The sequence below is a fragment of the Pezoporus occidentalis genome, unplaced genomic scaffold, assembly GCF_034315485.1.
Source record: "Pezoporus occidentalis ecotype Australia unplaced genomic scaffold, CSIRO_AGI_Poc_V1 ctg10, whole genome shotgun sequence".
Taxonomy (NCBI): Eukaryota; Metazoa; Chordata; class Aves; order Psittaciformes; family Psittacidae; genus Pezoporus; species Pezoporus occidentalis.
In genome coordinates this window covers 9,543,697-9,568,788 of record NW_026912779.1, presented here as the reverse complement: position 1 = coordinate 9,568,788, position 25,092 = coordinate 9,543,697, and the positions used below count along the sequence as shown (strand labels likewise).

Here is a 25,092-nt window from a genome sequence, read left to right as displayed (position 1 = left end):
AAGGTCCCTTCCAACCCAAACTATTCTGTGCTTCTGTGATTCTAACCTACCAACCACTCGAGTTGAAAGCATCCTTGCAATAGAATCCTGGTAGTTTTCTCTGGATACTAACAACATCTTGCACTTGAGCTCCTCAGGAAAGTTTTGAGATGACTTACCTATGCCTTTACTCAACTCTCTAAGAATGATCCTGCTGCATAAATTCACGCTGAGGAGAAATTAATAGCCCTTCAGGTGAACTGGAGGTAGCCTTGAATTCAGGAAAGATGGGTTGATTGTGAGCCTTTAAAATTACAGATGTCATTTGCATATGGTCATATGTAAGAGTTTCATAATTACTAAGAAAGAGACAGCTAAAACACAAAGCTAACAAATTTTACTAACGGATGAGACACAAAATTTGTCACTTCTCTCACCAAAGGCACTTAGAGAACTTTCCCTATGCAGAACATCAGCACGAGACCTCTCCTCACCATGCCTCTGCTTTAATTGCGAGTCTCAGCATCTGCACTGCAAACAACTGTTTTTTTCCAGGGGTTCATAACTCAAGTTTAACAGATTGCTCTAGGCTGACACATGGTTTCAACTTGGGAGCAAGCATTTCTTTTATAAACAGCTTTTTCTTTTCTTTTAAATGGTGATTTCTTTTTGGTTTTGCTTGTAATGTATGTAAAATGATTTGGGATGCTTTTTGCACTTGTGTACAGTAACTCAAAAGCAGCTTTCATTGGAACAGTGGAATTTGGCAAGTGAACAGTCAATATTGCTCTCTAATTGCTTTTAGCATCTTTGCAAAAATAAAAACGTCATTTAAAATGGCTGAGATATTTCAATTTGAAAAGTGGCTACTGAGCAGGCACAATAATGGCATGGATTTTTACTCTGCGTATGTAATGCACATATTCAGCATAATGTGATCCCTAAAATATACATCTCCAGATGAGGCTGTACTAATCATTGATTTTTATTTTTTTTTTTCACTTCAGTGGCTGAAATAGAAAAATCAAATCTGGTTTGGGTTGATACAAAATGGTTTTTTCTTCCTCTAGGAAAAATCAACAACATTTTCCTATAAGGATAATAGAAGGCTCCTGCTGACCCAAATGATGAAACATCTCCATTTGGGGGTTACCAAAAAAAAAAGGTAAGAGAAAAAAATGATATTAAAAACCCCATAACCTAGGTTACATACCTTACATACCCTCTACAAAAAATGCCAAGGACATGATCCTGTCCATATCAAGCTGACAGGTGGCAAATTCAGAATAGGCATTAGGAAGAAATTCTTCCTTGTGAGGGTGCTGAGGCACTGGCACAGGGTGCCCAGAGAAGCTGTGGCTGCCCCATCCCTGGCAGTGTTCAAGGCCAGGTTGGACTGGGCTTGGAGCAACCTGGTCTGGTGGAAGGTGTCCCTGCCCATGGCAGGGGGTTGGAACTGGATGAGCTTTAAGGTCCTTTCCAACCCAAACCATTCTGTGATTCTATGATCATGTCCTTATCCTCCCTGTACACACTATGAGGACTTATTAACCACAGTTTGAGCTCCTTTTCCTTTAGAAACCTTAAATATATATTGATTTAGGATTGCCTTTAATCCTACGCTGCCAAGTACCTTAGGAAGATGGGATCCATTCACAATGACTCTTGATCGTTTCTCAAGGCCAGTAGGAATCCATGAGATAAAGAAGTCTTTACTTAAAAATGGATTTTTGAGTTTGCTCCCAAGATCTGAAGACGGACTGAAGTATGTGCCCTTCTTCCAGTCTGGATTATGGTGATAGTGACTCTCTCCATGGGACAAAAACCTTGCATCTCCACGATCTTTGACAACACAGCCTTGTGCACAAGAGTGGCTGTTACCACTCTTTGGCTCATGTGGTTACCTGCCCATGAGAGCAGTTATAGGACACAACAGAGATGGGAGCACAGACATCGGAGGGGGATCTCTCGCCTCCAAGGTAACTGCTCTAACAGTGGGGTAATAGGAAGCAGGAAGGGCTACCTGATGTTGTTAGGTTGCCTTGAACAAGCCCAGGCTTTGCCAATGAATGGCCAAGGAACGCCGTTTTGTGAGATCTGCCAAGCTGTGTGGACATCTGCAGTCCTACACATTTACCAGAGCTTAAATACCAGCAAGTGAACCAGTAGCTATTCAGATACCACAAGCCTCCCTACAGCACATGTGGCTTTATGGTGCTTTGAACCACTCAGATGACCCCATCAACCTCTTCTCTACAGCACAAGATGAGTTTTTTGATTGTGGGGTTGTTATAAATACATTGCTTTTCATTTCCATGCATTGTTTTTAACAGGCAAATTGGCACCGTACTTTTGTCCTCTTCTTCTACACTTGAGAAGATCAAAGCTTTTGTTTATGGCTGGGTTGTTTTTTTTTCTTTTCACAAGAAGCTAGGGATGAGCCTGTGTTCATGTGACTCCAGAGCCTGAGGCTTTAGAAATCATCACAGGAATCTCACTAAACGTCATGTGTTGACAGCGGTGCAAATAGCAAACATTCACTTGCCTAGTGAGATTGTGTATTAATTCAAGACCATCAAGAACCATGGCCATATTTCTCTAACAGGCAACAAGTCAGGGCGGACTAACTTGGAGAAAGGGCTGAACAAACACAATGTTCAGACCTTTTCATCCCACTGCTGGTGTGCTCCACTGCAAGGAGCCCTTGCTGTACCTCTCCCGTCCACCCCCCCCGTCTGTACAGTTCTGCCACAGTCACTAATAGCTTTTAAATCGTGGCACTAATTTACAATATGCCATTCTAGGTCTTTTCTGACAAGTAATCCTCACCTCCATCTATCCAGATGGAGTTAATTTGGCTGAACTGCGCTGACCTAGGTGAAGGATTTTCAAATATAAATGGAACAAATACAACCTTCTCTGCCAACAAAGTCATCCTGTGTTATGATTTCCACCATCTCTCCCCCAGGCCTTCCTTATAAGGAGCCCGTTCCTTCTACTGGGATTCATTCTGCCATTAATCTACGTCTTCTTTCAAAAAGAAAAGAAATATGGAATGAGATTACCAGAATGGATGGCCTGGTACAGACAGGAGAACACTTCTTTTTAATAGGGATTTAAATTTGACATCAGTTGAATGTCTTGTGCCATCATGTTTCAGCTCTGTTATGTGGATTCTGGACCACACTACCTACTTGGATGTGAATGCACTGCGCTGATTTAAGGCTTCTCCCCTGGCTATTCCAAGGAACTGAAATCCCATATCCCACTTCAGAGCTTGCTCGCTTGGCCAAGGCAGTGGCACAGGGTGATGGAAGCTTGTTCCAAAAGGCAGCTGCTCTTCACAGTTTGGCTACACTGTCTGCCTGAGTCAGCTGGGGAACGAGCAACAACAAGCAGGAAAGAAAAAAGGGCTGTCTCAAGTACCTGCACTAAGCTTCTGCGCAGCAGACCCTCGGCCTGCCTGGATTTCTTGTCTCCCTGATGCACCCAGGAAACAGGAGTATTCATTTGAGTTACCCTGCTGTGAGAGGAAAATAGGGCCAATGGAGCAAATGTTTCCTACCCCCAAAGTGGCTGTTCTAATTTTGCATTACCTAGTTTTAATTAAAAGACTAATACTATGATTTACCCTATGAATCCAGCTACAGCAGAAACAGCCTTCATCCAGCAGTGTTCATGCAAGACCTGAAGCTGTGAAGTAGAATGCTCCTTTGTCTCCTTACATTAAAACTCCTATGAACTGTTTCCTTCAACAACCTCAAACCTCTACTCTGAGGAAGTTTATGGGTACTGGGACTATTTCTACTGCCTCTGAGATACAGCACACTACATGTTGGCTGCTGTGCTTATCTCCAAAGAAATCACTCTGGGTAGTGGGAAACTAAATGCAGATTTAAAAATAATACTCTCCTCCCTAGTGAGAAGCCTATGTGTTAATTTTCACTGCTAACTATCTGCCTAATATTGTTGATCAAATCTTTGATTAAAATAACATTAGCAGCTGAGCCTGTGTGACAGGGAAGGAACTGAGTTTGGTTCAGACTGTTATTATAATTTGGATTTCTTAAGTGCTCTGTGATAATACAGTACCCTGAAGAGCTAATATTTGTTCAGTAAGGGCATGCAACATGATTCTTTTATTTCCTGCCTCTCTCTCTCTCACAGGCAGTGATTGCTAGATACTAGCACATATTTTTATTGTTTCTCAATAATATTGAGGCTGTACCTAGAGTTTTCACATTTTCATTGTGTGCTTCATAAAGAAAGTAAGATTCTGCTCTCACTCAGAGAAAGCAATCACTGAATAGACAAAGGGAAAGAAAATCATGGGGGGAAAAAAAACGCTGGCAAGGAAATAAAATACTGTAGTCCTTAAAAATGCTACATCATCTTCCAGGTATTTATAATATGCATTGCAGCAATGTCTAGCAGCTATTACATGTATTCACAGAATAACACACATTCCCCATTCTAAAGAATTTATAGTACAAAAATAAGATGGGAGAGAAAACAGAAAGAGGAAATTACCTGCCCAGCTTGGTGGCAGTGCTGGGAATTCACCAGCTCGCTCATGCGCTGATTCCCAAGCCAAGCTGCTGGCCCATACAATGTAATTCTCTGGCAACCATGGTCTTGGTTTTGACACAGAAGATGAGAAGGTGTCTGCAGAGCAAACATCCACAGCTGATATACAGAGATGTACTGTGAATGACAGAAGGGACAGAGGATATAGGATTTTCTACCCCTGATTATAAGATTCACTGAAGGCTGCAAGGTAGGAATGGAACTTGGGGGGGGGGGGGCTTGAAAGGAAGAAGGGATGGGGCTTTGCTTACAAACTTGGAGAAGATAAACTAAGGCATGATGGCTAATGGCAAAACATGTTATCCTTTGGCCTGTATTTTCTCCTAGAGAGGAAGAGCAGGACCTTCCACTGAACCTTTCTCACTCCACACAGTCCCTCTCTCTTGCCCTAAACTGGGAAGAAGTCCTCTAGCAACATGGGTTTTCCGCATTAGTGACCCTCTCTTCTTTACTGGCTTCACTGAGAAGAGTTGGTTCAAATAAAGACCAACTCAAAGAGAGATTCAAGGCCAGGTGCTACCTAGTCAAAGACATCCTAAATCAATACAAACAGGCAAACCAGGGGCAGACAACTGAACTTTTCTGCCAGTCTTTGTAAGTTACTTATTCCCTTCTCCTCTTATACCTTGCTCTCAGGCCACATCCACTTTGAGCTCACATCCACAAGACGCTACTGGAGCTGGGTTTCCACAAAATGCTTGCTCAGCTCTCTCAAAATAAAGATCTCCCCGAGGTGCCACAGACTGGGCACCCAGGACTGAACACCCCAGCTTGTATGCACCGTTTTGGGTGACTTCCCCAGTTTTCCACTCCAGCTTCCCTCATTAACATTGCTTGGTCTAGAATGAAGAGCATTCCTCAGTTCAAAGATGGCCAAAGGGAAAATTGCAGCCACAGAAATATCACTGCAGAAAACTGACTGCATTGGCCCAATGTCCATCAGCAGCAGCTAAGCTATCCTCACCCAAAGAAACTTCACTTTTAAAGAATAAAGCTGTCTTAGTACCTGGGAATGCTTTAGATGTCTAAATAGAACATATTACAGGTCTGGGTGGAGTTACATGAAAAGATAGGGCCATGCCTAATCCTATAGGAAGGAACTGGCTCAGCAAAAATAAATAATAAACTATTACAACTCTGGGAAAAAAAGGCAGAACAGCCTGAGGCTTTAACATGGCCCTGACTTGTATTAAATCTATAAACTGATATTGTATACATACAGAATACATGCATATAAATTCTTGCTGCTGCTTCCCCAGTTCTGTAATTGTGTTGTGTTTTGGAGATAATCCTGAGCTGCCAACATATGAAGACCCCCAGAACTGAGTGGTGACAGGCCACAAACAAATATGAGATAACACAGCTGATCTGTGTGCCTGTAGCAGTGGCCAACTGCCCAGATATCCTGCAGCCAGCCAATGCAGTCACTGAGTGGGCTGGCAGATACCTGAAAATCCCAGGCATACAGACAAAAGGGACAACAAGACAAGAGATAACTTGCAAAAGATACGCTTTCTCACTAAAAATGAGTTATGAGATAATAATTCTTAAGTTCCTTGCTTGCAAGGCAACAAGTATATGGAGGTAAAATCCACATGGTTTCAAAAAGACTATCTGAGGGAAGGCTGGAAAAGTATCCCATGCTCTTACACTGTTCCCATGGAGCTGGAAACTCTGATCCTAATGACCTCAGCAGGTAAAGGACTCACTGGATACAGCAACTGTCACTGGGCAACCCCTAAACCCATGACCAATTCAGTGGCAGCTCTGAAAGGTGAGGTGCTAATTAGAGCTTGAAGATTGAACACAAAATGATAATCTTTGAAAGTACTCAACCCACCTACATTCCCACACACTGGCACATAATACCAGTATTATGTACACTGGTAGTTTAATTCCTTCAGCTGTCAGAGAAACTGATTGTCTGCTGAAATTTAATGGCATTCAAGAGGCAACCAAGAACCCAACGTATTGCATTCTGCAGGAATGCTTTACCTCCTGCTTTTGAAGTCCATGGTAATATCCCTATTATATGAAGTGTATGATTTTATTCTCCAGATCAATGAGTAAAAATGTTCCTTTAAATCCACCCCTTTTTAATTGCTGAAGGCTGTAACAAATGCAACATGCCATGGTCTAGTCCTGCTTTTATAGTGAGTGTCTACACCCTTGGGGATTCAGAGGAATTTCTTCTGCAGATATATATATATACCAGACACACATATATATTTATAAATACATTTAGGCATAGGACTATATTTATGATATAAAACGATTGCTTCCCTTTTAATACCCAGCTCATGAATAATTTGGGAAGACTGAGGTATTTTCTCCTGCATTACAAGACTTAATTGTTTGTCTTCCTCATTTATCTTTGGCTCTGATTTGCAATTTATGCCTTCACACAGCTTTCAGATATCTAACATTTCTTTTGTCCCTTGCCCATAACATTTAATTTCTCTCCCACTGATTATTTATCTCTGTAATTTAAAGCTATATTATTTAATGCTACAAGCTATAAAGTGTTTGGGGATGCCATTTGTATGAAAGATGCTGCACAAAATAGAACTGTATTGTCCTATGACTCCAAGTTCTTCGCATGTACATACCATTTCCACAATCATAGCACGACCATCCGTTCCCTATCAATGTACTGTTTATTTTTTCAGGATATCAAACTGTACATGCTTTGAAATATATAGAAACAGAAGTACTTTTTTTCCTGCTGAAATGTTTGAACTTTAGCGTCTCAAACTACAAGGAAGCTGAAAAAGCTTTTGCTCAAGTAGCAACAGTGACCTCTAGTGTGTTTTTAACATTTCTTCCATTGAATTTACACCCATTGTTCCTTTAACCTTTAGGGCATTATTTAAGAACAATTTTCCGGATAGTATTTGGACTAATTTTCTTATTGACTCTAGTCTATACCAGAATGTGATTCTTGGGCGATCTTCTTTTATCCTTATAATCTATAGTAAAGTAAGTGTGTCTTCATTAATGACTGTAATTATCATATATAAAGTTGTCATTTAAATGAGCAATCATCTCACACACACACACACACACACACACACAAATTGAGCTTTATTTGTAGCAGGAATTGAAATTTGGCTAAATACCCTATTTAGCTTCAAGCAGTAAACATCAGGAGCACAGATTGCATTGGTTGACAGAGTTTGTCAGCCAAGACCACAGTTGGGGTTTTTTTTTCCCTCCCCTATTTCTATTTTTTTTTTAAACCTTACTAGTCTGTACCACGCACAGATTGTCTTTCAAATGAGGAATGTTGCAAGAACACTCCATAGTGCATACAACTGTTAAATTGGCACTGCTGTCACTAAGCCTATGTCAGCACTTCCAATCTAAGCTGCTATTTTCAGGAGTTTAAAATTCAGTTACATGAGCCGTTATGTACTGGCACTTTATGCACGTGGCCCTTCAGGGAAGAAGGTTATTCTGAACTAGAAAAGCATGTGTTGGCGTTACTGGTGGATTTGTGTGCGTGCAGGTGCCTGGGCACTGGCACGTTTTGGAGGTGGGTTGCAAATCTTCAGGCCTGACCACTGAGTCCTGTTAAACTTTTAGAAAAGCAACTAAAAGATCTACTTACAACAGCTCCTTTCCCCCTCCTTCTGCAGATGTTCCTTTCAGTATAATGTCCCTCTAAGCTCTTTTGATTTCTAAGAAGACAAGTGAACTGGTGATGGAGCTGGTCTTGCAGTCATCAGCTGAAACTCCTTGCAGGTTAAGAGAACGGAACCGGGGATACATTTTAAAAGCAATGTGCAGACTGTGTGTGTACAAATGAAGAAAACTACAGACACAATTAGTAGCTGAGCCAACTTACATGCTAACAGAAACCTATATTCTGCACTATTCTGCACCCAAAATGATGTTTGTCGCATGGGCACCAATATTTTAAAGGATGACCCTGATTTTATTCTTTCCTTTCTCTTGGAAACACCTTGCCATAATGCTTTCTCTGAGCCCCAGTTTAGCCAGAGTTCATGCTTTACCTTAAACAAGCGATCTCAGTGCAGCTATTTACATGCCTAACAGGGGCATCCTCAACCAGCTTGCTGTGGATCCTATTGTACATCGCCAGCAAAAGAGCATCTCCCATTTCTTTGTTTCAGAGGCAGAGATCCTTGTGATTTATCAAATCACTACAGTGCATTTTTAAGAAGAGAAGATGACAAACCAGGACTCCACCTTTCAGTCATGGTGCTGAACCTTCCCACAAATGTGTGAATTAGGGCCACTGATGGACTTAATTTGATTCCTCTGGGTTTTCTCAAGTAGTGACAGCACCCCAATGCCATTTTTTGTGTTAATTTAAGGGTGTCTGGATCCACTCAAAGCAAGGGAGGAAAAGGTTTGCTCACATATTTAGATGAACAAATGAGCTTAAGAAATCCGGGAAAAAGATGCAAAGAGATTATAATGTGTAGATCTTCAATGTGCTGATTGCATTGCTGTGGAGGAGGAAAGCCAGGTTTCTGCTAGGTTAACGGAAAGGAAAAAGAGCAGTAAGTAAAAAAATGGAAGTTGCAGGGGTCCCAGATGGGTCTCATGAAGGGCCTGGACCTACATTCCTTGCACACCTTGATGAAAATCAGGGTTTGGTATTGAAAAATGAAAATCAGAGTTTACAGCAGCGCAGAGCAGATGATGAGAGTGGTACCGTACTTGCAGCCTCACAGCAGGGCAAGAGTGAAACGTCACCCTGCTACTAGATGCTGGCAGACACACACCTCAAGTAGAAAAAAACTGTGTCCCAGAGGTCAGAAAACAAGTGGGACATCATGGCTCTGGCATATTAGGTGAAAGGGGTTGTTGTGTTCCTGGCCAACCTCAGGTTGGTTTAAGGAAGAAGACCTTAGAAGGTAGCCAGAGAAGAACATGAGCCTTTCCCATGATCTGGAGTGAAGCCAGTGTCTCCAGGAGCCCTTGTCCTCACATTGGGTCTTCTTCAGTTCATATTCCCCAAACCCGGCATCATTACCATTCATTCCTGCCATTCTTTTCTTGGGAACCTGCTTTGCTGAACTGGGCCCTACCTCAGCAGAGAGCATCTTGCTTTCAGGCTGATCCTTCCTCTCCAGCTAAACAAAATCCCATCTCAGGATGAACAACATTGTCCAAAGAATGCTGGTTTCTTGTAACGGCAAAGCACAGCTCCTGGAGTTTTCAGAGCTTTTCTTCTTTTCCCCTTACCCAGTCTGTAAACAGCATAAATTAGTAATCAAAAAGATACAGCCCTCTGAATCTTTTATGATGGTGTGAGCAAGAGAGAAATTTGCAGACCAAAGGCTCTAATACACACATATTTGTAAAGGTGGTCTTTGTTTAACCAGAACAGGGAGAAGGCTGGAGGCTTGTCCCTGCCCTCACCTGCTCTTTGTGAGTTAATTACAATCTGAGCCGCCTGTCTCAGGGTCTTTCTTCAGGGCACTTCCTTGCACAATACCACAGACCTACAGCAATTATCTCCAAAATCCCTTTTATTCATTAGTTTCAAAACACCCACATGTAAAAGAAGGTGTGCTGGAGCTCCAAGTGACTTGAAATGCTGCTGGAGCACATGATTCTTGATATTTCCTTCTTTCTGCTCATCTGCCAGAGGCAGCATATATACGTGCACATGTACATACTGTGTACCCTGACTGTATATATTGAGCAGGCAGATCTATGCACGGCCTCTTGCAGCAACAGAGTGGAGGGAGCCCACACTGCACATTAATAACCATGCATCCAGCCTTTATTCCCCCAGTTTAAGAAATCTGGAGCAACCACTGAGATCTTGCTTACAGCAAAGGCTCTCAGCAGACAAATTCTGAACACCCAACCTCTTGTTTTGTCCTCAGTGCAGATGGCAACCTCACCCTCAGAGCAGAAGAGACCTGTGGGTTTCAGATGGACTGAATCAAGCTCGTAGTTTCAGGCCATTTCCAGCAGAAGGGCCGCTCTGCTTCAGCCTGAGGTCCCTTGGCCTAGTAGCTGCCCCAGAATGCCTCAGTAATAGAAACCCAGGGAAAAAAATGGGGCCAGGAAAGCACAATTCATTCCTGGTTACATTGTCTTGTTTCCTAAAATCAATGGCTCCAGGATTTCCTGACCTGGAGATTCCACCTACATCATTAATAACCACCAGGAGACCTCTTCTAATAAGGTTGCCTAATCCCATTATTTTATTTATCTTGAATGAATTTATTCTTCAGGTCTCTTCAGCATCCTGTGCTGATGAGTAGCACAATTTCATTATGTGTTGTGTGAAAAAGCACTTCCTTTTTGTCTTGTCTTTTCAAACTCCCTGCTTTGATCATTTCTGGGTGCCTTCTTGGTTTTGTATTTACTTCTTTCTAGGTTGAAAGAGCTGCATAGTGGGATCTATGAGCCAGCAAAGCCCACTTGCAGCTGTCAGACGAGGAACTTCAGGTTTTCACCACAAACTACAGAAGGCATCGGTGTGAGAGAGGTGCTCTAACCACTAAGCACATGTACTGCAATCAATGCCAGCTTCCACAATTATGACAGGACCCTGATTTCTAAAAACTTCCATCGTACCCCTGTGCACAAGACCCTTGGGACAGCACTGACCTACCACAGCCCTGGTTACCGCAAGCTTGGTGGAAAGGATGGGAATTGAAAAAAGCAAGAGAAAAGTAAAACAAAAATAGCCCAATTTGCACACGTTTGAGCCCTGATTCACAAAGAGCTGAAGAGGTGATTCCCTAGGTTAAAAGAAATGAAGCCACCATTCCCGGTGTCAGGAACACTAGCTTTACGTCAAAATACTGGCAAATGGATGCACATTTCTGGTCTGTAAATAACAGTGCTCATGACAGTGCTGAAAAAGCCATTCTCTTGGATATACATGCACAGAGGAGCATCCTCCTCCCTGCTAAGAACATGCAAGTCCACTGCAGAAAAGTAATGCTTTTCCTGAGAATCTCTGAGGGGAGGTCTGGCAATGATGGCATCTGATCAGGGAGAGCTTCCCTGAGCATCAGTCTTTTTACAGTTTTTAAAGGTTGGATGAAGTTTACATCCTTTAGTTCATCCTTTAAAAAGGACTGTCTTATTTTTTTCTTCAATTGGATTAATAATAATAATTGGATTTAATTGGATTCTTTCTCCAAGAAAGAGGAAAGAGTTGGGGATGCAGTGGGAGAGGTTCGGTAGTTTAATGGAAAGGGAATAATGGCAGAACTGGAAGTCTTCCTGATTATAAACTAAACATTGATGTATAGAAGACTAACTGTATTATTTTTCCTTGTTCTCTCGCCCCAGTAGATATTTTTCTCCCATGCATCTGATTGCACTGCTTTGCTCAAGTTAAGTGTGATTTTCCTGAAAACCAGACTTCAGTCACTTTCCAAGTAAGAAGAAATCGTACTGGCTGCAAAGGTATCAATATTTCATCGGGTCTTTGTTCAGCACTGGTTTTAGCTTTTCTTAATGGTGCACTTTACCAGGCAGCTTTTTCATACATCATTAAACAGCAGCTATAGCACTTGTGCCCTGTTTCTGATTTACCGTAGATAGTAATGTTTAAGATCACATTAAACACCACACATGCTCTCAGCTATTTGAGCAACATCAGAGTAATGAACAGTCAATAGTCTTACTAAATTAGTACCCTTTGGAGCTCTTGTTACTGAATCAAATAAGTATCCCTGGTCCTCTGGTGAAGGCAATTCTAATGTGAAATAATGAATTTAGTGTCTAATCAAAACTTAGGGGCTCCTTTTCCCTTCTGACTTTCACGAGTAAATTATATAAATTATGTAGAATAGATCTAATACTTCCAGCACCCAAGTCCTGCAAGACGCTGCTGAATAATTACCATGAGTAACTGGGATGCCACGGTCCAGCTGCATGCTAATAAAACCTGTGAGAGAGATGAAGGTGGAAGAGCTGCTCTGGGGTTACAGACCTCAAACAAGAAAATAGGGTCTGTGTTCAGTTTCCAGTTCTGTCAGAGGGTCTGGACAAAATGCCGTGTAACCTGTTTGTACCTGTGCCTCCTCTCTGCAATATGAACATAACCACTTCCTAATCCTGATCTGATCTATTCAGTACCTGTCTAGAAACACGGGAAAAGGTTTTTACTCAGTAGGTGCCCAGCACCACCAAATCCTCATCACTGATGTCTAAAAATCTTGCTGTGATTAACTGCAAGAGTTCTCTTAACTAGAAGGAAATAAGAGGTGGGAATCAAGATAAAATACAACTAATCAGTAAGTAACTCGCAGACCCTGGCCAAGGTTTTCTAAACACAGGAGCATGGCACTCACCTCCCTGAACCTAAGCATGAAGCACGTTTTCACAGTTGCCAATCCACACTGGATTCCACGTTACTGCTACCCAAGTATATATGCAGATACCCAACTTCCCATTCCTTATTTTATAACTCATAAGCCCTATATAGGCATGAAGAGCTATGCGTTTGCACTGATCTCCATAGAAACAATACAGGACTCTGAAAGAACAAACCGTACCTTATAATCTAGGAAGGAGATGCTTTAGGAAAGCTGTGCCATTGGCCTATGGGACAATAACAGAGGTAATAGAATTTATGCTAAATTTAGAGGAAATTATGTTTTCTCTTCCTTGTCTTCTATTTGCAAAATGTATCACCTACCAATAATGTCATTAGCCTTTTAAAGCGCTCTACGACTCCTTGCAAAGAAAGCACTGTATTTTTGTAATGAAAATTTATGTTTCAGAAGAACAGCTCTGTGATGCAGCCTCAGTGTTCTTTACAAGTCACTGTTCCTATTCTTAACACTATCACTCTCTTAATCAGGATGACCTGGTCTTCCATAAATAAGAACATGGTGTGAGGGTTGTATTTAAAGGCTCACTATGCCTGAGCAGTTTTTCAATTTATCATAAAATATTTTAAAGTTCTGTGGGAAGTGCTTTCACTTCTAGAGAAAGAATTACAAATCTCTGAGTTAGGCTCTATATACCTTTTGAAAATCCTCTTATCTGCTTTCCACCTGGTCCCAGCAGATGACAAACAGGACTACAACGGTGGCCTCTCTTAAGCCCATCTCTCAAATGTTGAACTCCAAAATAGAATGAAGCATGAGACATCTCATTCAAGCTTTGGGGGTTCCTTATAAAGTTCATAATACGCACTTTCATCAAAGGCAGTGAAGTTCTCCTTTTGTGTAATACTCCAATGTAATACTCCAACTTTAATTGTGAGATGCTATTAGGGCCACAAATACTTTGACCCTCATTATCACCCACCTCCTCCATAGTTTTCAAAGGGAATTTTCATTGAGGTTGGGCACCTAGCAAACCTGGACATCACTGGAAATCCCAGCCTAGTTAATGATTCTGAAACACACAAGATGACTACCTCCAGTGTAAGCACCTAAACATCCCAGTTTCATATTTCACCTAAACAGTCAGGAGGAAGTCCACAATGATTCTTGGAAGCCTCGACAACTACTTTATTCTCTGCATAAGGCATAATGTCTCTTCCAACCAGTTTTGCTCCTTAGATTTCATGTGTTTTTCTCCAAGAGTTTCATCCAGAGACTTTAAAAGATTCGTTCCACATGTAGGTATTATAACATCAACTGGAAGAACCACTGTGCAGAGTTGCCTGTCTCCCCTTATACAGCAAAATATAGCAAGTTGAAATCTTTTCCCCAAAAAACTTTACATTTCCTTTTGCAAAATGCTTCTATTCACATTTTAATCTCTCCATCTCTTTTTAAAGGAATCTCTTTTCTGTAGTCATTTAAAACTGGCAGTTCTCTATGAAACTAAACAACAAGTATCAACCAAAACCAATTGCGTTTTTCCTTGTCTTTGCAACAGCAGGGTCAAAACACTGTCATGACCAGTTGTGTGCGCTTGTGCATGGTGGGGTGGTGATAAAGATGATTTAAAAGAGAAGAAAACAAATCATTTCTCAACCAGCCTGTCTAGACTGTTTAGCCAAAACCCCACTGTAACGTAGGTGTGTTCACTTCTTGGCAGTAACTGCCCTTTAAGTTGTAGCTTATGAAGAGACTGGTGGTATTAATGCTTCCCGAGATGCTTCCCTGTACATTTCCCTTGGAACCAGAAGTGGTACAGATGGATTAGCACAAGAAGATGTTTCTGCAGAACAGCACAGCCTTGGCAGCACACCGTGACTATGCAGCTGCACCAGTAGCGGACCTGGGCAACGAGTATTGCAGGACACCATGTGCAGCATGAGGTCCAGGACTGCTGTGCTACAGCCCAATGCAGCTTGCTCAGAGATTCAGTTTAAAACAATCATCAGCAGCCACAGGCTTTCTCCCAGAATGCTTCCAAGTCAAGAGGAAGATATAATTGATTACAGCAGGCTGCGGATAAAGCCAACACAGAGGAAACAGAACTGATACTTATCATAAATAAGGAGGTTGTTTTTCTTTCCTGCCTTTGATTGATTTTGTCATTTGCTTGTGATTCCTTACTATTTTCTCCTGTACAAGGCTTAACTAGAGAGCCTCGAAGACAGCAACTGATCAGGAATCATGCTTGAATGAAGAGAATTACTTTGATCTTTTCCACCAGCCCTTGTTTTTTGGGGGCTCTTAAAACAACGATGATTCCAAACCCCTTCTCATGCCCAAATCCTGCAAAGATATACACCTTTAACTTTGCAGGCAGTTGTTTGTCAGTTCTGGATTCAATGGGCACGCAAAACAGCAGCACAAGTCTTTGCATGTTTGGGGCCTTGAGGGCTCACAGTTCTATTAACAGCAATAATTAGCACAGACTAATCCACAAAGAAAGTCAAACTAGGGCTTTGGTTTCATTTCCTTTAACTGTAAAAACAAACAAACAATCACTAAAAATACCCTTTCCTACATGAAGGTCTCATTCTTTTTCAGGGATCTCCCAGAGCCACTTGCACTCTCTGAAGGCTGCGGTTCCTGGCAGGCAGAACATTGATTGTGAATCCCCTTGGCTTATGCAGGCATGCAGTTCATTGGAGAGAATGCAAGAGGTTTCCTAACCTTCACCAGTAGGAAGGTTCCAGTTTCCTTCATCCTAACACATAAATCCATATTTGCTCTTCATCTGACAAGCCTGTGAAGGGTTTATATATCCTTACAGGACTATCCAAGGTTCTACACGTCTCTCATCCTGCTTAGCAATCCCAATTGTACACAACACTTAAAGTTTCAGATCCATCAACCAGTCATCCCTGCTATCCACATGCAGAGAGGTTTCGGCTCAAGTTTTAAGTTTATGAGCAAGATTAAATCAGTGCTAACATCGGGTTCACATTTAGTTCTTTAGAATAGCCATGTTCTTGCAGGATTCTGACCTCAGCAAGACAAGAACTCTCAGAGATGAGCTCCTCTCATGAAGTTTCCAAGGTCTGTAATGGGTGCAAATCTCCTAGGACACATCCTAACGATTTATCCCATCTTTCAAATACATGACAGAGTACAGAGGATTCTGGTTGTGCTGCAGAAATACACATTAACAAACCTAAAACTCCTACCCCACAAATTGCAGGGAAGTACTTAATATGGGGGAGTCAGGCCCATTCCCAGTTCTAAGGTACAAAAGCTTTCCAGGAGAGTGTGATATATTAGTAAGATACAGCACACTTTTCTTTATCGGCTATGAAAGATTGCATGAGATTTAATATTCCTTTTTATTACTGGTTGTAAAATGTTGTTCAAAAGCTTAATAAAAAGCAAAATCTAAAAAAAAAAAGGAAAAGAAAAGGTACTTCTGAGCCAAGTTCATCCAAAGTCTAAGAGAGACATCTGGGAGGTTACTGCAAATACTTTACAGCAATATTCATTCATCCAGTTTTAAAGGAATTGGATTCAATTACGTTTTCACCTTTTTCATGTTTTCTTCCTGTTAGTGTTCTAGGGAACTGTGCTTTCAGAGGGAATAACCCCTAATGAAGCCCTGAAGAACTCACATAGAAAGCGTTCTAAGTACACTGGCCGTGAATATTCAAACTAGATGCCTGCTCCTAAATGCCTTGTTTATCCAGTCAAAGACAATTGACACTTCATAGCCTGTTTGTCCAGTCAAAGCTAAACAACAGACCTTGAACACAAAGCACATGCAGGGAACAAGGAACAGATCCCTGATTACTCAGGGAGCAGACACACTTGGGAGAGCGATGGCGGCAACTTTTGCCTGTCCCTGCCCTGCTGATGCAAATAGGAATATCACTGCTGATGTCTGTGGAAAGGGATTATACCTTCAGGAACAAGAAACAAAGAGGCATAATAAATAAATGGTTTATGCCTAATATTTAGCAAAAGCCAAGTTGAGGCATGTGTGGCAAAATCTACAAGCTGTGCATTCAGCCTGCGCAGCCAAAGGCAGCTGGCTGTGCAAGCAGGAAACACTCCCATATGCATCTCTGGCTACAGAACATGGCCCACTTGCCCACATTATAGCTAGCTTGGGGACTCCTACGCTACAGTGGGTGTTTATGTTCTTATTTTAAAGGTGCATCCACTGGTAGAAAGCCCTACCCCTCCTTTACTCAACTCCAAGGAGGAACCAGGCTCATGTAGCTGTGACGCATGCAGCTGAGCAAGTATCCACGCAAGCTTTATAGCCACATGTGTAACCTTTCAGGGCACTACAGTTTCTTGCCAGATTGTGAAGATGGAGGAAATAATGCACTGCACATGCTCAGGTCTCAGCAGCTGAATGTACACACATAGGGGATGTCAGTACAAAGAGCCAGATTCTCCAGCTGCGGTGTATCAGCCCAATTCCATGTGAGGGTTCCCCCGTTTTCAATCTGGCCCATGAGAGCTTACAAACAAGGTTCAGAATCATTTCCTGAGCTCAGACTGTTTACCCTTCTGATTGGAACAGGGGTGGATTGAATTAACCAGAGAAGGAGATTTAAATGTTGTTCAGTTAATGAAATAAACCTCTATCTCACAGGTTCACATACTTCTAAAGGCATTTTTGGATGCTGTTGTCCAAATCGGTATTTTCACTTCCTGTGGTCTGGGTAGAATATCTGATTTGAAGAAGCTATCATAAACACGAGAGAAAATATGTAGGGAAAGGTTGTCCTGTTGGGATCAGCCACTTCGCAGCACAGACCAAACCAACCTCAGAAGTCAGCTAGACTATGCTGGCTACAAGAAGGGTCCCTGGAAATTGTCTGACAAATGAAGACAGAAACCCCTCCATTCCCTAAACAGTCCTCATGAAGGACTGACTATTAGGGATGAATGACTTTGGAGAGGGTTGGGTAAGAAGGAAAGACACAGGTACTACGACAGCTGTGCACTATTTCAAAATCTTTTAAATGGAGAGTATCTACTGCTACCACATCCATCACATTTAGGCTTTCAAAGCACCTAAACTAGGCTGCTGCTCTGATGAGCCCTTTGGGCAAGCCGCCTTCTTTCTGCCCTTCTGCTGTACACACCCCCTTTTGCACCAAAATATGGATAAAAGCTGGCTAACAGCCTGGAAAATATAGCATCAGCTTAAGTTAGTGCTGTATCTCTTCCATCAGCTGGACAGATCAAACAGATATTACTGGACAACTGATTTCTGTTAGCAAAGATAGTTTAATGCAGGTTTGCATCCCTCCTCCTTTATCCTTAGATAAATGACATGACAGAAGGGAAAATTGCTTCCTGTCCTCCAAGAAAACCTAATGGGAGGAAAAAAAATCGAATATGCTCATATCATTGCCAATAGCTGTATTAACTTCAGTTGAAGCAATATGTTCTGGATGAAAGGGACAAGAGATAAAAGTAAGCAGAGATATTACCCCTCCATCTCACGGCAGATGGGCAGATTCTTCTCTCAACATGTTCTGCTGAAAGCAGTGGGCATGTCTGCAGCCCAAGCGCACAACCTCAGCAAAGAGTGGGGGTCTGATTCGCCTCGCCAAGTCTGGGTGCCTACAGTATTAGATATTAATACAGATAATTAACCTCTGAGCAAGCTGAGGAGACTTACTAGGATGAGGTGACAGGACACCTCACCCTAAAACAGGCATCTGTACCAGGTTGGATCAACCCCATAGTTCCTTGGCTATGAAAGAAGCCGAGACACAACATCCCCATATAAACTTCTACAACAACCGTGCTCAAAGGCAGGCAAGATGAATGCTATGACAGGTATTAATCAGGGATGGAGTTAATGCTCAAAGATTAATCTGCAAATTTTGAGCACCGTCATTTATCACAATTACATTCAAAGACGGAACACCTAAGAAGTATTCCATGTTTTTTATTCCTAAAATAGAAATTAAGAAGAAACTCTTCCCAGACTTTGCTTTAGGAGTTTTGCTTCTGCTCCCTCTTACTTCTGGCTTGGCCAGAAATAACTTCCTTTTTTCTTGTGATGCCTACTTAACCCCTCTTATGATATCGCTGCTTTTGACAATGTCAACCAGTGAATGAATATGGCTCCTAATATTCTGACACTCCAGGTTATTCCCAGAGGTAGCCAAGAAAAACAAATAGATATAAAGTATTTAAAAACATAATTGTGACTGCATTCTCAGGCAGTAGGTCTCTAGCTCATTGCAGAAATAGGCTGATACGCTACACCAGTACTTTCCAGCATGGAAAACCAGTGCAAAAGTAGCAACCTGAGCTGCTAGGTTTTTTTTTTCCCCTGTCTTTAAATTCTAAATGTTCCTATCTTGTATTACTCAAGTCCATTTTCACCATGTCAGCCACCCCCTTGAAGACAGCCAATTTCACTATTTTGCTCGCAAGAAGCAGAACTGTCTGATTTCATCCCAATTTCATTTCCTCCAAAAATGAAGAATTAAACCCAGGAGTGATTTGTGTCCAGTGGCTTCCTGCTAGAAATGCAAAGTATTTGTAAGCTTGGACAATGACTGCTAAAAGCAGGGGGCCAGATTCACCTTGGCACTGCTCTATTTCTACGCTGCCATAATAGCACTTTAATCAACAAGCAGAACTAGCATAAAGCACTGATGCATCAGGCCCATCATATAGAGTACACCCACTTAATCAGGTAATCAACTTAATCAGGACACTTCCCAAGGAACCAAATTAAGCCTAATGACACCAAGTGGCAAGGACTGCTGCTTAATTGGGATAGTAATTCTGCTTATGGTAATTGGGATGCCTGCAGGTGATTAAACAGTACTGAGCTAAGAAGAGACAATCTCTGTGATGCTCAGAGCCTGTCAGTGATTTGTCTTTCCTCAAAAGCCTCTATCAACAGTGGATCAGCAAAACAAAACTTTTATAATCCTCTCATTTGGGCGCTCTTTGAATAGAGCATTTCAAGAGGGAAACAGGTACATAGAAGCAAAAGGGGAAAACACCCTATAGATTCCTTAGGTTAGTCCAAATCTGACACTATGGCTAATACCAAAACACCCCACCAAATAACACAAACAACAAATAAATGAAAACAAAATCAATATATACTGGCAGACCTTTGCCTGTAGCTGATGTTTCACAGCACAGCAAGAGTTCAGTGAAATGGAAATGCTCAGACTCAGGCAAAGTGAGGACTTCTTACATATTAGACACACGTGAGGAGCAAAGGAGGGGACCCAGAACTGCTACCCAACCTATTTTATAGCACAGAAATGAATGATTTGCAAAGTAAAAATAAAGAGATGGAAAACAGCAATTTAAAAATACTTTTTGTAAAAACGCCTTATTTTAAACATCTCTAATTGCTATCCAGAGTAGGCATGAGATGTTCTAAAGTTAAATCTGCCCTTCCTTTGAAATAGCTGTTGGAAATCATAAAGTTCTTCTGGAACTAGGCTGCTGATACAACAGCAGCCTCCAGAGTCATTGCACCAGGCAGAGAGGAGCAGTGCTTTCAGAGTCCATACTGAAATGACCGTTTTAACATGCTTTTTCCTTTCCAGTGGTCACTTCGGACCATGCACTTAGTCAACATGAAGGGTCTTGCACAGGACTCCATTTAGGAAAACACGGGGATGAAGTGCAGTTTCTTTTACACAGCTTGTTTATTTGCAAAATGGAAAATGCCTTGGTTTGTTTTGCTTTTCCTCATTCTTCTTACAATGTTTGTCTCACCACCAAAACTGCACACAGTTATGGCATGTTTATAACTCCTTTCTTTGCAGTTTTACACCAAGATACACCCCTGCTACTTCTCCTGTTCACCCATCCAAGGCAGTAGACAGTAATGCTCCCTGGCACAGAGTGCTTGGAGAGCACTCCTGCATCAAGAGCTGCTTGTCCTCACTGCCATCCTGAGCAAAGGATGCTCCTCAAGCCCTCTGCCCTCTAAGATGTACCCAAGTAAAGAATAACATTTTTTTTTTTACTTTGGAGTAAAGAAAGGCCTATCCAAACTAAGATTTGCACCCACGTCTCTCCAAAATATGCATGTGAAAAGGGAGAGTTTGGAGTATGAGGTTGGTGACCACAATAGTGGTCTTATCCACTCACGTGCATTCAGAAACAACAAAGAGTGAACTAGGAGCTGAAGGCAATGGCAGTCAGAAGGCAGGGACCCTGTGCTACTTTTGCCTTTGACAGGTGTGATCGCCTCCTCATAACCAGAGTTCACCACTGAATTGGAGCCAAGGAACCAGATAAAGGATGCTTTTGGACTGCTTGCTAATGGCAGCCCACATGAATTTGCATGTGCATATGTATATGTATATGTGTGTTACCTGGTTTCCATGGCAACCCGGGGAAATCCTCAGACTGCATTAATATTTGCCAATCATCTCGCTGTTGGGGCTTGAAGGTGTCCCTCATATGCAATACTCCACTTTTCCTTCAGAAAGGCAGATCTGCATCCTACTGCTTGGCTATTTTTTTTTCCTGGGCTTTGCTATGTCTTTCATCACATACTTCATGATTCAGTATGCTCAATATACACCTGTAAGTTTTCAGGTAAGCTGTTCTTTACATGATGCTTAGTACCGAATATTACAAAGGATAACTCGGTCCTACCTCTCTGAGCATTTAATCTACTTGCTCCTGATTTATTGCCTTGTCATGTTATTAGCCTCATTAGAGGAATGAAACAAGTGTGTGCGCAGTGTGAGAGTAGAGGAGAAATTCAGATTCCAGTTTGCCTTTATCCAGTTGTAGAAATTCCTGAAAAAGGGAAAGAGAATGAAGCCCTAAAAGGTGAATTCTTAACACCTCCAAATGGACAGACCTCTGCCTGTTTGTGCTTCTCACATTCAGTCTACACACATGAAGTTCCCCAGAGGACTGCCAACAGGGAACAGCTCTGACATGCTTGCAAAGCTACAGCATTTGTGTTTCCTGCTTCCTACTGAGCACTCCAGCAGGAATTTCCCCTTCATTTCCTGACAGTTCCACCAGGCTTCAGGAAGCAACCAGCAATTGCAAAGCTTAATTGCTCTTAACTAAAAATCCTTCAGTATGGTCAGAGTGGCTAAGAGAGCACCACTGCAGTTGTGGTTGTTGGGAGATGCAATTTGCCATGTGAACTCATGGACTCGGCGCTCCCATTCCCTCCTGCTCTCTGCTTTTGCCTGTTTCGCATCACGTCCGATGAAGCCAAAAACTTGCTCAGCAGTTGCTGGCGAGCCCGGCGAGATGACCCCCTCCCCCATTAGCACTTACAAATACAATAAATAAGTTCTAATAAATATATCTTCAAATCAAAACCATTTTGAGTTGCTTAACTGAGTGCGTATCTAGTCCTTTGTACACATATTTGTACAAAGTGTTGCCTGTAATTTTAAAGATGCTTGCCTCAGGGAGGTTTCGTTTTTCCATTGAAGTCCCCTTGATTTACTGTACGCAATATGTTACAGCTTCCTTATTTGCTCCTTTGGGACAGTTACTGACAGTAAATCTCTATTAAAATATTCTTCCATATGGTTGCATGAAAATTTTATTGCAGTGAGCCTGAGGCTGAAGGTCACAGCTGAGTAGCTGCAGTTAAGTATTGCAGTCTATGGACTCTGAGGTACATCTGTTCTGGGAGCTGGAGCAAAATTAGAATTTTACTGTCAATAGCAGTTCTCCAAAACTAGTTCCATTTGTTTACCACCGCAGGCCCATAGCAAGGCAATACCCGCCATCTATGTGTTACAGGCCGCTGTGGCTCCATGATTTAGGTGTTCAGCTCTGATCCAAAAACTACAGAACCTGGAGGTCGCTGGAGAGAGTCCCTAATGTATATTTCATTTATGAGACATGAAAATTTAATTCTCTCTCACGTGACTTGACTCTATCGCTTGCTTACACGCTTTTTGGCGTGGGCTTCCCTGCTCACTGAAAGCTGGTTTTGGGCAATACAGTGCAGAAACTTTATAAATGATACAGAAGTATGATTCTTAATCGACTACTTGCAAGCAAACGGCCAGCTACAGAGCACTTTGCTGTTGTCCACACAACCAGGTCGAGAAACACCCCCATAATGTTATCAGACCATGCGGTTTGGGTGCTCTCGATCTGCTGGTACATGGGTTAGGCTTCTGTTGTAGAAATACCCCAGATTTGTAAAACTTGGAAAGCTGCTTGAAAACAACGTTCCGCTGTGGAGGACCGCAGAGTATCAGGGTGTTAGATTGCTCTAAACATTACATTTAGCAATTGCCGCCAGGGTCAGCCAAATGTTAATCTACTGCTTGTATTTGTTTGAAATAAAAAAGGAAACATCTAGGCATACTTCTAGGCCCATCTTGTTTAGCAATATGACATCTATCAGAATGGCTCCGAGCCAAACCAGGCCTTTCCAATATGCGGCGTAATTTGGAATTTCTAAAAGAGAAATCAAACCTAAAATGCATCTGTGATTTTAACCTCCGTTAACAACATTTTTTAAAAGGTTACAGCATCCAGTTTGATGGCATTGTGGAAAACTGCCAGCTGAGAGATCTGAGAAGGTCAGGAATGGAGTGAATTTTTGAGACACTAAAGCCTGTTAGAGAAATGCAGTAATCTGGAGAACAATCAGCAGAGGTCCAGTCCCCTGGGGACCTGTACTGAAGATGCCATAGAAGAGGATCTCATCGCTGGTAGCACTTGTCTTGACCTTCTGGGATGGAGGCAATTTTCTGAATGCAGGCACTAGACAGGAGAGCTGGCAGAGGAGGAGGTGGGGAAAGTGTGATTTATACCATCTATTCTCAGACAGTAACCTCCAGTGAAACTTGGGTCACTGTTGAGAAGCAGTTTCTCGAACAAGGAGATGTGATGACTGTTTCATACCACCTTTGTATGGGCTGAACTAGCCATTTTCTGAACCAAAAGATGAACACCACTGCACGCATGGCATCATCCTAAATTCACACTGTTACAGTATATCTGGACGCAAGGATATCTTGGAAGCCTACAGGATTTTTTTTATGTCGGGGTTGTTTTTTTTTACAACAGCTATTTCTAGATTGATGTCCGTGCAAGAATGCACTTTCCCTGCAAGAACAGCATCTAAAACCAGGCATGGCATACACAGCAAATGTTAAATAGCTAGAATTTCAGTTTCCAACCTCGCTATTAACTGCTGTCTTAAAATCTTATACGAGTTAACCAACTGTTAGCTCTCCACCGAAACTGCAACACATTTCCACATCCAGAATACACATATGGCACATGGGGAAGTCATCTTCTTTTCTGGTGGCCAAGCTATAGAGGCATGAAGAGTGGTTTGGCTTGGTGCCTTATTAAATGAAGAAGAAGATACTCTTAGAACTGGGAATCAGTTCTCCAATAGTATGTGACAGGTCTTATCATAGGGACAATAACATGCTTCAATCAAAAGCAAGTTTTGAGCTGGGAAGGTGCAGTTTTTAAGCAACCACCTGGCTACCAGTTACTGGTTCATTATGTGTCTCAAATGATACAGAAATGTACCTTGCAATGAAGAACCTATGATAGTTTTACAGCTAAGAGTTAATGCTAATTAGATGTTTTGTTACTCACAGGCTTAAATAGTTCACTTGGATCTTATTTTTTAAAGTAGGACAGTCATAAACTTGCCATAATGTTTTACCAAAACAGACATGTACTATGAGGAAGTGAAACAAATTCCCCACCACTCTCTCCCACGCCCTGACAAGCTGATAAAAATGATATTAGGTGATTAAATGTAGAAATAAAAAAAAGGAGGCAGACATAATGATAAACTGTAATGAAGTCAATCAAACTGCTGGCTGACTCCTTGGTGAATATGCCACCTGATGACTTGCACTAAGATGCAGGCAATGCCCCCAGCTCTCCTCCGATCAGATAGCAGCCCCTGGTATTCACACTGAACATCGCCTCCCATTCATTAATTGGCTTGATGGAAACTAGCACTCTTGCTATAAGGACAGAAAACACCCATTTCATATATGTGCATCTGAGGAGAGAAAGAAAAAATAAAGGAACAACTTACAGTCCTCTAAAAAATACACAGTAATACAAGCTTAATGCTCTTGAATGAATCCTGCCTGATTTGCAGGTTGGGACTGGACTCAAACCCACCAGTCTCATCTAAAACACATAAAGGCTTTGCTTCTCTTTTGCTTGAGAGGAATGAATTTCAAGTTTTGATATTGAAATACAGGAA

The 25,092-nt window shown here is 41.8% G+C and overlaps 1 long non-coding RNA gene across 2 annotated transcripts in view; it reads right to left on the bottom strand.

The window, feature by feature from the left end:
• The window catches only part of LOC134159893 (uncharacterized), a 48,405-nt gene extending 23,527 nt beyond the window's left edge, over positions 1-24,878 (bottom strand). The window contains exons 1-2 of one of the 2 annotated variants that reach the window (XR_009963348.1): positions 24,719-24,878; positions 15,214-15,389 (exon numbers count right to left, since the gene is read on the bottom strand). This is a non-coding gene — a long non-coding RNA (uncharacterized LOC134159893). The remainder of the gene's footprint in view (positions 1-15,213; positions 15,390-24,718) is intronic. The other variant, XR_009963350.1, reaches the window with a different exon arrangement.
• Between the last annotated feature and the right edge of the window lie 214 nt (positions 24,879-25,092).